Source organism: Diuraphis noxia, unplaced genomic scaffold, assembly GCF_037042655.1.
Source record: "Diuraphis noxia isolate RWA-SAM2 unplaced genomic scaffold, SU_Dnox_SAM2 contig0003, whole genome shotgun sequence".
NCBI lineage: Eukaryota > Metazoa > Arthropoda > Insecta > Hemiptera > Aphididae > Diuraphis > Diuraphis noxia.
In genome coordinates this window covers 80,950,835-80,964,426 of record NW_028301713.1, presented here as the reverse complement: position 1 = coordinate 80,964,426, position 13,592 = coordinate 80,950,835, and the positions used below count along the sequence as shown (strand labels likewise).

Here is a 13,592-nt window from a genome sequence, read left to right as displayed (position 1 = left end):
TCGCTAAAACAAATATTTGATGAAAAATATCTCTGCAGCCATAAAAGTGAGGTACGACCTTCTATATTCAAATAATTTGCGGTCGATACTAACGTTTATCCATGTTAAATTTTTTATGTATAATTTCTTATGAAACGCATAACTTAAGCAGTGAAACTATATTCTAATAAAAATATAGTATCCTTCGATTGCTCCGTGAGTTGTGTGTCAGTACTTATACAACCTAATCGTACGCAACGGTTTATTTATTTAAACAATAACCTAAATATTGTATTTACTCATAGTTTTGTTATCTATTATTGTGTTGTATGCTTGTGAATATAACTGCACAGGTTTACATTGTAACCACATAACAAGATATTATTATGTACCAAGACCAGTTACGGTTGCCAGTGGTGTTTGTTTTATTATAGGCATACAATAAAAAACGTTTTAATCTTCCGATTGAAATATTTGCGTAGATATATGAATACTTGTGTATTTGCTTGCAACGATAATTATAGAATAGGTACTAAGGACATTTGTGAGTTTGTAATTATGTGTTTACTACAATTCATAACTTTTAAAATGATTAATACATGTATAAGACCCACTAATAATTTTTAGGGTAAAATTCACGGTTATAAAAATGTATTTAAAATTATGTTAGGAAAAATTAAGTACTAAGTGAATATTTGAATGAAATAATCACGAGATTTTATTAATACAGAAATGGACTAATACGAATTTATTATAATATTCAACTCTTCGTCTAGTGTTAGTGGATATTCTATTCGTTATTACATATTAAGTAAATATTTTACGAAAAATATGTTGTTATTTGAATTGGTAAAAGAAATCATGAATTATTATACTTATCCGAAAAAATTTTCGATGAAATTAGGGTAAGCCATGTTTTAACATAACCCATTGAAATTATGTATTGAAAAATAATAGTAACTTACTCAATTTAAAAAAAAAATCTGATTATGCAAGCTTATCATTCCTCCTAGAAAATGTTTACTTTTTATAGTTAAAAAAATTATTCACAAATATTTTTATTTTATCCATACACAGACTAAAAATAATATTGTATCACTTTGTCTTTTATGGTTATTAATCTATTAAAAAATTTGTGTCACAGGATACTTTGCTCACTCGGTATTAGTTATTTAATGATATATTTTTTATTTTATATGTTCAGTGTTATTACAGTGTGTTTTTTTCTCATTTGCGTGATCATTTATACTTTTAATTTATTTACCACCAATATAATTTTATCTACTTTTGGACTACATGTGTGCAGGATACATAAATCAGTCATAAGCATTGCATTGTAACACAATGTATATGGTCTATTTATATTTTGTTATTCGTTTATTAACAAATAGATAACTAAATCTGTATGTGAAAATTCACATACAGTAATTTTGTTTTAATTTTAGCTCATTTTAATTGCAATGTAATTATTCTGGTGGATAAAAAGCTAAGGTATGAGCTTTCAAAGTTACGAAGTTAGCCAACTCAACATCATTAAGCTAAAAAGTTCAAAGATGTTCATATTAATTTGCTTGTTATCAAAAGCTTGAGTATAAGTTTCCAATGCTGTAAAGTTGATAAATTTTAGTTTTTGTCTTATTTGATATAGCGTCTGGAAGGTTTAATAAAAACAGGAATTCGTTTGCGTCAAAAGATTTGAGTAAGGTTAGTGAGTTACCTGAAATTTGCTCACCTTTAAATAGCGTGGGAAGTAATGACTAACAAATTCTGGAAACAGACTCATGAATTCTAATAAAATCTAATAAATGAATGCCCATATATTGGCATACATTTTGAAAGAATCTTGAAATATCATTAAATCAATATACCGTCCTTTTAAACTACTTCAAAGTCTTATTTTCATTTTCATGCGAAAAAAAAAATTGTAAATAGATTAAAATATGTTAGGGTGAATTTATATCTGTATATCAATTATACTACTTAAATGAGTATTACTATAACACAAAAGTATCAAAGTATCATTCAACACCTAACTAATGATTTACAGTGTATATATACTATAAATATGGGTTTTATTTAAATTTATTTTTCTAAAAAAACCAATTTTTGATTGAGTTATTATAAATACCACGTAGTGATTCAATTTACAATATTTTGTGATGTATATTTTTTAAATTGTTAGTGTTTGTGTTTTTGCTTCTATGCGTGGTAAATTAAAAATTGGGTCAGCTTCTATTATTTTTCAATAGATAATTATTAAAAGCTTTGTATGCATATAATGTGGTTAGGACATTTATATTACTTTTATTGGTAAACAATAAACTGTAGATGATTTATAATTATGATTTTTGAAGACAGATATAATTATTTATATTTTTTTTTTTTTTATGAATTTAAACATTTCTTAGGATTGCTACTCCATCACACATGTGGCTGTATATATATATATATATATATATATATATATATTAGTGTGGCAGTGCTTTTTTCTAATCTAGGTATACTGAAATATTTAAACGAATATGTGATGGAGGGTAGGTACATAATTAATCTTCATGAGTGTAACGACTAACAACTGCTTGTCGCCATTAAATCTAGTAACATTAGTCAATGACACATGAAATAACAAACAAGTACGTTATATACTTACACCAAATGATATTATGTTTTACATAATATATTATAATACTATAATAATATTTTATTATCAGGGTCAAGTGTGAGGAACTATAACGATAAAAATAGTTTATATAGTATATAATTGTAACGTTATAATATTACAAATTACATTGCATAATTCATTCAAGTTTTTTCAAATGTAGGAAATAAAAAATAAAAAAACCAAATGAAAATTAGTCAATTATAGCTTAATTATATACGTATTTTTACTATAAATCATAGGATATTATTTATTTATCATTGATTATTGTTATTGTTTTTGTTAATCATTTAAATCAATGTTTTAATATTTTTACCAAAAATAACGTTTTAATGATCTATATAAACGAATAACGTAAATTGTCAACGGTTTATAACATATTTATGTATTAGTCTTCTCCATTCAAATACATATACCACGTATATTTATATATATATGACGTACCAACATTTATATGTAAATCACTTAAAAGTATTTAGTATGATGAATATTCAAAAATAAATGCATTTTTAATTTATTTGAATTTAGTTGATTGTATTTGAGCTCCCAAATATATACCTATGCCATGTATAGTGTTTATTTATTTTTCACTACATTTAGATAAATTGGTAGACAGGAAATACGATTAGAGGATTCAATGGTTGGTTGAGCTTATTTATCGAGCATTATATTCATAATTTATAATCAAATGTCCATAAATTTAAAACTTACGATTTTATGCTTTATTTAACTATAAAATGAAAAAAAAAAACATTGTATTTGCTTGAATTCCCCTTTGAATAAGTTCATCATAGAATGAATATTTTTGAATGAGAAGTTTATTGACATTATTTTTGGTCCACGGAGACTAAAATCAAATATCTCCTAAATATTATAATGCTGGCGAATAAAAAAATAAAAAAACTTACGAAATGTTTTGAATAAATAAATATGGCTATGAATATTAATCAAACTATATTTACTATATAATAGCAAAAATTATAAGAATTTTCATATGTATTATTTCATTTATAGAATCGCTGTGACAAAAATGAAAAATTTAGAGAATGAGTGGATCGATGAGTATACTTTAAAATTTCCTACGAATATGCAGGGCCGGATTGGATAGTCTAAGCCCTTCGAGAAATATTTTTCAACCGGCCCGTCATTTGCTATAGTAGCCCCATATTGGACGGATTTTAAATATCAATAAATAATAAGAACCTTATCACGTTAGTTGACCGTGTACTATTATATATCTGTCATTAAAATCGTAACGTGGGCAATGGGCATTGCGGAAAGTTTCTCATACCAGTTCAAAGTGTTAGTGGCCCTTCGAGATTTTCTCGAATGCTTGACTGACTTATCCAGGCCTGCAAATATAGGGATTTTGTATTGGGATTTTTCTAATAGATAAAATTCGCTGATACTTCAATATGAGGAAAGATTATGCTGGAAATTTAATATAAGTTGAGAGGACCAAAAATATAAATTGTCCAGAACTTTTTTGATTAATTGAGATAAAAAAGGGAACAAGTTGATATCGCTCCACTGTATAGTAAAGATGAAGAGCATGTCACTATAATGGATGTGTTAAATTTGAATTCAATGACAAGTTTATCATTTTATACGAAAAACGATTCTAAATGGAGATGATTTGTCAGTCTTGAGTATCTTATATTAGCTATATTTAAATTATAACATTTTTTTTTTTTTTTTTTGATACAAGGAATTAATTTTTAATCATGATTTCTCACTAGTTGCATATTTCTTTACGGCAAGGTTAATCGATTTTTTCCATGAGCATTTCATGTAGTTATCATAATACATTATGATTATATCATACATTTACAACATAAATTATGCTAGAATATAGAAAAATAAATAATTTAATTAATCTAATACTAATTAGAAATGTATAAATATCGTTCAGTGTATTCTTATTGCAATAAGTATAACGTATAATAAACCTCGTGTTAAATTTTTAAGATCTTTCGGGCTGTCAAATTTTATTATGGGCATTTCAAAAAAAAAAAAAACTTAGAAAAATCAAAAATTTCAACTGTCTATAAATATCTTAAAAATATAATCGTAAATATATAACACTAATATATCATTTGGTGAAAATTTCAAGTATTTTCAACGATTTTTTTTTTTTGATTTACAGTAAAATAAAAAATTCTTTTTTTTCCCCTAAAAGTTGTACGTAAAAATTCCCGTTTTTTCGTTACTTTTTTACACTGATTTTTCCTGACGCTTTTGAAAACTATTGAAAATGTATTACTTTTGACCCCCCTATAAAGTACCAACTAGATAAATTTTCCTTTTCAAAGAGAGGCTGAAGTCAAAAATCAATGCATTGTTTCTAATCAAAAACGAGATGACAGATGCACGACAAAACAACATACATCATTGTAAAATTAATACATTCCTCACTTCATTCAGAATCTAAAAAAATACAGTCATATTTTAAAATTATAATATCATTATTAAAATAATTATTTGGTTACTATGGTTACAAACATTTAGGTAATATCCACTCAGAATGATTTTTCATTGTATATTCAATGATTTATGAATATAACTATGATGAAACTTTATGTTCTTATATAGGTACCAATCTTATTATTTTCTTTACACAGTAGAATTAAAAAAAAAAAAAACATTGAATAATTCTAAGCTATTTATACTAAAAACCTGTACTTACTGTGCTCTGTAACCTATCATAAACACCTATTAATAATTGAGAGTCGGGGTCGAATCAATGTGTAAGCAGTTCTGTCTCCGGCTCTCAGTTCAAAAAAGAAAAATTAAGATAACTATTAATGACTTCTAAGTGAGTAACAATAATTACACATCATACGATGTTATAATATAATATTCAATGTTTTTTACTAAGATTAGTTCAATCTACTCTTATACTATTATAAATATTAATTACTCAAAATTTAAAAAACGGATTTTTAAGTTCTTAAAATAATCTTTAAACTGGTATAATAATATACCAATTTACATTTACCATCTATTTATTACACATCAATACTCTAAAACTTAAACATAATCATCGCATACTTTTACATTCATTAATTATTTGACGTAACGCTTAAAATTATTAAACAAATAAATTAATCAATTAAAATTTTTTAACTATAAAAAAATATTGAACAATTGCTTTAATATTTACTACTTTTTTTCCTATTGCAAAATGACTTAAACTCGAGAAATGAACAAATATGATTTTTTATGAATCGATAATACAGTATATTCTTAAATATATAATATAGGTTAAAGGTTCTCTAATAACAATCAGTTGGTATTCAAAATAATTTTTTTCTAAGAATTCTGTTATGGATAAGTCGTCCACATTGTCCACTCCCGATGAGTGCAAAAAGTCGATACATTATTATTATGTAAATACCTAAAAATCCGCTCTATACACATATTAGTACAAATAAATTATTAAATATTATTAGATATACATTATATAGATGTAAAATATGTAAACTACAGCTTCTCTGCTCAGAATCGTATTCAAAATCAAATTTATATTCAAAAATTATATATAGTGATGTAGTCAATGACGACATACTCTCGAAATATATTGAGGAATATATTAAGGTCTGTACAGTAAAGCAAGTCCTTGTTTTTTAATTTGCTTTATAAAATATTTTTTCTATTGTTCGTTATTCAACATTTATTAAAATTACTAACCACATAAATATGTAGAAGCAAATTAATAATGTTGAAAGAATTATCCAAGAAAAAATATTTATTTTTTTTGTTTTATGAAAAGTGTGCACTCGACAAAATTAATTTTAAATAAAATAAGAATAAATAATTTTTATACTAAACACTTCAATACAAGTTGATTTTAAATTATAAATTAAAATGTAGGACGACCAGAGATATACAGATACATAGTAGTTTTTAGTATTAATATTTTTTTTTTATAACGAGTTGTAAAATACTTAGAATATAATTAATATATGTATATATATTTGATTATATTTACTAGAATACAACAAAATCGTAGAATGTGTAATTTTATAACTAACAATTATTTTTTTATTTTTGTGAATCACTAATGGATATATTTTATATTTAAAACTGTATAAAATACAATAATGATGATATATCAAATATCAAACGCGATATTAATTACAAAATTAATAAAAAAAATATTTATCAAAAATTGCACCATACGGTAGATTATTATAATGGTTAATTTAAATATTCAATTGTGATTACCCGAAAAATAATACACAAAACACCTAAAATAATATTTCAAAACATTCAAATATTATATAAATTTTAAACTCAATACCTACATTGTCCACAGTATTAAAACGGTAGTGGTAAGAAGACTAGGGTTCGATTCCCCGCCGCGTACCAGTTGTTTGCGAATGACGCATAGAAAGAGTTTGACCGTGTAGATTTGGATTGAGAGGTGTTAGAAGCGCAACATAAGAACGATTTACCAGTATAGTGCAGGGTATGTACATTATAATATGATTATAATTGACAAATGTTATAGAACATTATGCTACGTTTCATTAAAATGTTATATTGCAATTTATTATTGTTCATGAAACCCAGGAAGTTGATATTAAAACAATTACAATAAAATATCCGTTGTACAGTGTGGATTTGTGGCATCGGACTTGGTTTTAGTAGTGGTCAATACAACGGCTCATAAATTAATTACCGGGCTTTGCCATCGACCATAATCTTATGTGACACTGTCCTCTGTCCCTTTTGTTGTCGTTATCGGACACGATGATGGCAGAGTCGGCCATGGTCGCGTTATTTATATAATTAAATTATAGTTATCTAAATGATTTCAAAATTACGTACTTTCAAGAACACGTTGAAGTTCTGTGGCCAAAGCAGAAGTGGCTACAAATCGTTCTATTTTACTTACATACAAGCTAACAATTACCACTAATATTATAACGGAAATTCGTACAAAACAAATTAAATTTTGATTTTAGACTAATAATTTAATTCGATTACACATACGTAATAAACACAACAGGAAAATAAAATAAATTAATTATACACCAACACAATGAAAAAATCGATCGGCGATGGTCACAATCATTATCATGTATGTACAACTATAATGTCACGACCAGACTAGACCGATTATCGTCCAAATCGGTTTGAAATAAACCACGCACTGACGCAATTTGGTAGTGACGTTTTTATCGATCACCTACTTTACACTAGTCTAATCGACCATTAATTGTGTATCTACAAAATTATCAAATTTAACAAAAAAAACATGGTCATTCCATCATTGTAATATGTATTTGTGACTAAACAATAATATATATCAGTGAACATAACTTTTTTGGAGGTGGGAGTTTCGTCTACTTTGGATGCACCACTTGTACATGTCAAGTTACTAGTAAATACAATTAAAACAACTACTGGAGTATACAAATTGTATATTTATTAAATGATATTAGTTTTTTATATTGATTTTGACATTTAAACTCTGATGTAATATAGCATATTCTGAGAATGGCTGTGGTGTAGGTTTAGGTTAGGTTAGGTTTTAACCGAATTACCGTCCAACAGCGTATATATTAAATAGTATGATTATATGCAGGTATGTAAACAGAAACTGTGGCACTACAGTTTATCATAAAACAAGAAAATTATAAAAAATTACAATAAAACAGCCGTTGTACGGTGTTTTCCGTCGTCGTAAGATTTGTCGTAGTTGTCAATTCGATGGCATAAAACGAAGTTACCATATCTTTTTTTTTTACATCTTAAGCGATAACAAACACTTCACCCAAACCGTCCAGATAGAACAATCCAAATTTTTTTTTTGATACAGTTAACTGCATTTATTGTTCCCAAATTTTGTTTCAAAAAACTGTAATATTATGCTGTGATAATAACCGCAAGAGATCGCATGACGTGTATGTATTTTTTGTAATCATTTTTCAAAATTTAACAAATTTAGTACACGAGAACGGCTGTATAAAGTAATAGCATTTATAGTAATATTGTGTTAAAAATTAAGATGCACAAAGATAATAGGTGTTAAGATGATAATGAATAGGTTTCTGTTGCATGATTAAATTTAAGAAGTATAGATTGCATACAATTTTGAAATAATTTGATGATAATGATGAAAAAAAAAATATGTTGACATTTAAAAATAATTATCCATCCAAATATATGATTACAGAACAACTTCGATTATCACAACTATAATTTAAGTTTGAATAGTAAAAATTATAAAACAAGTATTATTTGTACAATAAATATATAATTGTTATTGACTTATATTATACATACTTATTATTACATATTATATTATGTTGTGTTATATTACTCATTACGAATATTACTAAATACATTATAGACTTATTATAATTGATATATTATTATTTATTTTAGACAAACTAATTGACTTTTATTTAACGAATTGTTGCTACGCAATAATAAACTGTGACCAGACTTGTGCGTCGTGATATTTTACGCATCGACGTTCGGATACAAGAACGATCGGATAAATGAATTAAAACGAAATAACGTTCAGATAGCAGAGGGTTCGTATAACAAAAGCACGGATAATCGAGATTCTACTGTACTTTCATATAGATAAAATAAGCCAATAACTAGAGTTTTAAAATGTCGTGAAATTTATTTTCTAGAAGTGTTTTCTGAAATTGTTTTGAAATATTTTTTCAATTGTGTGAAAATAGAAAGAAAAAAATGTTATTTAATATAATATTATCTAAAAGCTTACTTTCATAAGCTTACAGCAAGATAAATTTTTAAAAGTTGGTTAATTGTATCGAATGCTTATAAACAGTTAATAGATAATATTCAACAAGGCACAATTAATAAGAGATAAATTAAAAAACAATATTTTACAAAATTTATTATACATAATTTATAAGAACTATGAACTAACCATAAACATATACATTCGTACACTTTGGTTGATAACTCATTCATTATCAATATTTTCTGTACATAATCAATAACTATTTCTAATTCCATACAATTGAATATTGTTCAAAAAAGAAAGCATATCAATAATGTCATTGAAATACTTCACGAAGAGTGAAATTTCCAAACTTTAAATGATTCGACTTCTGAAACCAGTATAGAATATTATCTATGTTTGACTATATTTATTAAATGCCATGAAAGAAAGGTTTTCCCATCCTACATAATGTCATTGGCCATCATCATGTAAGGTGGAAAGTCGATTATGTCACGCTGTTTGAGTCCTATTACGGTGGGTGTGGGCGTCACAGACTGACCGTCATTGTGCTTGTGTATTATATTTATTTATGTATTGATAGAACTTACTGTAGCACCCAGTGTAACATTTTGGTAAACCAAGATTCCATTCTATAAGCTAAATAGATATTTTGTACAAAGATGCACATTTATAATTGCATTGAGTAGATATATATTACATATAATTTGAATTTGTACATAAGCAGTAAGTGTCAATCAAAATATCAGCAATATGTGAATCGGATGTAGTAGAACATGATGTTTATTTAGTATTCAAATGTAGGTAATTATCTTCATACAACCATATTACCTATATCATGTTTTATGTTTTATGTCTTTATGATTAATAATCAAGTGTCAAAAATTACATGAACTCATTCAACTTTAATGCAAAAATAAGGATAATCAAATTTTGGATTGATTATGAATTATGGCATAAAATATGTATAACATAGCTAATTTATAAACAATTGTCAATGAAAAAAATAATCAAAATAAACAAGTTAATCATAATTATTAATTAATTTAAATACTGTATTTTACAAAGTATATAATGTTTTTTTTTTTTTTTTTTTTTTTCTTTATTTGAGATAAACAATCTATACCTTAGGGGCACAATAAGTTTATATGGTTAGAGAATTTACAACATGATACGCTTGACGTGAGAAGTCATCCACTAATGACACTCAAATTGATTGATTTTTTTTTTTAAATTTTTTAAATTTTTTTTTTTTTAATTTTTTTATTTTTTAGAATAATTAGTTAAACAACTGATACTCTGTAAATGATTAGTTGAGGGCAGGGGGGTGAGCAAGTAGGTCGCGACACCATTTACGTTTTAAACGTCTGGGTGGGTTACCAGGAATAGTATGGACTGCAAGATTACGTATTAGCGGGTTGCTATTTGAGGAAAGACGATTGTGGAAGCGTTGGTAATGATCTATAGCTTCTTCATGTACCAGTTTCATTTTTAGATCAGTGTGAATAGTGTGGTTTGAGACGTAAGGAGGAGCGTTTAGAAGTTTCCTGAGTGCTATGTTTTGAAAAGTTTGTATTTTGTTTATATTTGATTTTTTTGCATTACCCCATAACTCTATTCCATAAGTCCAGACTGGTTTGATTAAAGATTTATATATGAGCAGTTTTGAGTTGATATTAGTGAATTTGTTATTGTTAATAAATGTTTTAAGAAGGCGTAAACGAGCGTTTAAGTTTGTTCGTTTAGACTTAATATGGTGGGCCCAGGTTAATCTACGATCTAAAGTTAGTCCAAGATATTTAACTGTTTGTGAGTTTGGAATAGGGATGCCATGAATGGAGACAGCTGGGCAGGTAGGAGGTCTAAGGGTAAAAGTACAATGTATGGATTTGGACTGATTTATTTTCAACCGCCAGTTGGTGTACCATTCTTCCATGAGGGAGAGGTGATTTTGAAGATGGTGGGAGGCAATAACCGGGTCATTATTTATTGAGATTATAGCTTTATCGTCAGCATAGTCGGCGACTAGCGTATTCGGGGAGGTTGGTTGATCAGAGGCGTAGATGTTGTAGAGCACAGGCGAAAGAATTCCACCTTGTGGAACGCCTGCCGATATTTTGGCTATACTGGAGAGGGTTTCACCGAAACGAGTACTGAAATATCTGTCAGAAAGATATGATTTAATGATCAGGAAGTATACAGGATGTAAAAATTTTTTCAATTTGAAAAGGAGCCCATGGTGCCAGACCCTATCAAATGCTTGAGAGATATCAAGAAAAACGCAAGTACAATATAATTTTTTTTCTAAAGCATAAGAAATTGCATCTACAACTCTATGAACTTGGTGGGTTGTTGAGTGGGTAGATCGAAATCCAAACTGAGAGTTGGGAAGAATGGAATTCACAGTTAGGCATGGTAGAATACGTTTAAGTAAAAGTCTTTCAAGGATTTTAGCGAAAAAAGGTAATAGACTAATGGGGCGATAAGAGGAAATGGTGTCAGGAGGTTTATTGGGCTTTGGAACCAGAATAATAATCGAGAATTTCCAGAGGGAAGGAAAATATGAGAGCCTAAGAACAGAGTTAAATAGATGTGAGAGGTGGATGATCGCTTTTTTTGGCAGGCATCTGGCAACTTCAGCAGTAATTTGATCAAACCCGGGAGATTTTTTGAGAGGGTATTTATCAATAGCATATTTAACTTCATTCGGAGTGAAATGTTTGACAGGGAGAGCAACTGGTAGTGGGGAGTTTAGAAACTCTTCCACAGAGTTGATGTTATTTGGAGAGGCAATATCAGGGTGAGGTTGGAAAGTTTCAGATAGGTGGAGTTTGAACAGTTCAGCTTTATCTGTATCAGATATAGCAAAGCTGCCATCGTTTTTTTTTATTGGGACGTTAGGGGCTTTAGTTTTACATGCATTTTTTGTTGCTTTCCAAAGACTACCATCATTTGCAGAGAGATTAGTTAGAAAGCTTTCAAAAGATTTAGTTTTGAGTTTAGCTAACAATTTTTTTAGATGGTTGGCTAATTTATTGTATTTTTGCTTGTGTGAAGGCAAGCGGGTTCGCTGGTAAAGAGCCCTTGACCTACGTTTTTCAACAATGATTTCACGAATGTGGACTGGTATAGCAGGAGTCTTAGAAAGTTTGAGGGAGGTGACTGTAGATGACCAAGCTGCACTTTGAATGAGGTTTGTGAAATTGTAAACAGCTAGATCCAGGTCGTCATAGGATTTTAATTTAATGTTTAATTTGATTTGTTGGTCTACAAGGTCATGAAATTTGATTTTATTAGTAGTATGGTTAAATAATTTCGGGGATTCCTGTCGAAGAGGAGGAGAGACATTAAGAGTTAGCAGTACTGAGGAATGGTCAGAATTTAAGTCAAGTATATTCTCCGTAGTACAGTGAATGTTGTTTGGGATTTTTGTGATGAAAATATCTAGAATATCTGGGTTTTTACGTGCTGAGGTCGGCCAATATGTTGGGCCTGGTGGAGCAAGGACTTTAAGATTTTCTCTAGTTACAAAATTATGAAGAACCTGACCACGCGGATTGTTTGCACGGCAACCCCAGGAATGGTGTTTTGCATTGAAGTCACCACCAATAATGCAATTGTTATGCACAGAGTTAAAGTAATTAGTAAAATTTTGAAACGTTATCTTATGTTTTGGAGGAGAGTAGACGGCCGCAATAGTAATAGGAATATTATTTAACTTTATGATTAGGGAACAGGATTGTAAATAATTAAAACAAAAATGTGGAAGAGGTTGAAATTGAATAGCATTTTTTATGAGAATAGCGACACCACCATGAGCCGTGTTATCAGGATGGTCGGTTTTTAAAAGCTTATACCCTGGTATATAAATGTTGGAGTATTTGGTGAGATGGGTTTCAGTAATAAGTGCTAAGTCAATGCGTGAATTGTAAAGAACTGTTTGGAGTTCGTTGACGTGATTTTTTATTCCATTTGCATTAAATTGTAGTATTAAAAGTGATTTATTTGTAGCTTTGTCTGACATTTTATTTAGCAAGAAGTTTTTCGATTACTTTGGTGAGTAGGGATATTAGAGGATTTATCAGTGATTTGAAATCCTCAAGGAAGTTTGTGATGGTAGAATTTAAATCAGGAGCGGTTGAAGGAGTTGGATTATTAGCTGACCTACCAGAAGTAGCCTGGGCATAGGTGGGGGAATGAGAATCGGGCTGAATTGGGTGGGTG

At 28.4% G+C, this 13,592-nt stretch overlaps 1 protein-coding gene and 1 long non-coding RNA gene across 5 annotated transcripts in view; one reads left to right on the top strand and one right to left on the bottom strand.

Moving 5' to 3' along the window:
• Positions 1-7,779, bottom strand: part of LOC149057853 (uncharacterized) — a 32,746-nt gene extending 24,967 nt beyond the window's left edge. For 3 of the 4 annotated variants that reach the window (XR_016190733.1, XR_016190735.1, XR_016190736.1), the window contains exon 1: positions 7,323-7,779. This is a non-coding gene — a long non-coding RNA (uncharacterized LOC149057853). The remainder of the gene's footprint in view (positions 1-7,322) is intronic. The other variant, XR_016190734.1, reaches the window with a different exon arrangement.
• The window catches only part of LOC107169935 (putative G protein-coupled receptor CG31760), a 112,839-nt gene that overhangs the window by 2,876 nt on the left and 96,371 nt on the right, over positions 1-13,592 (top strand). The window lies entirely within an intron of this gene.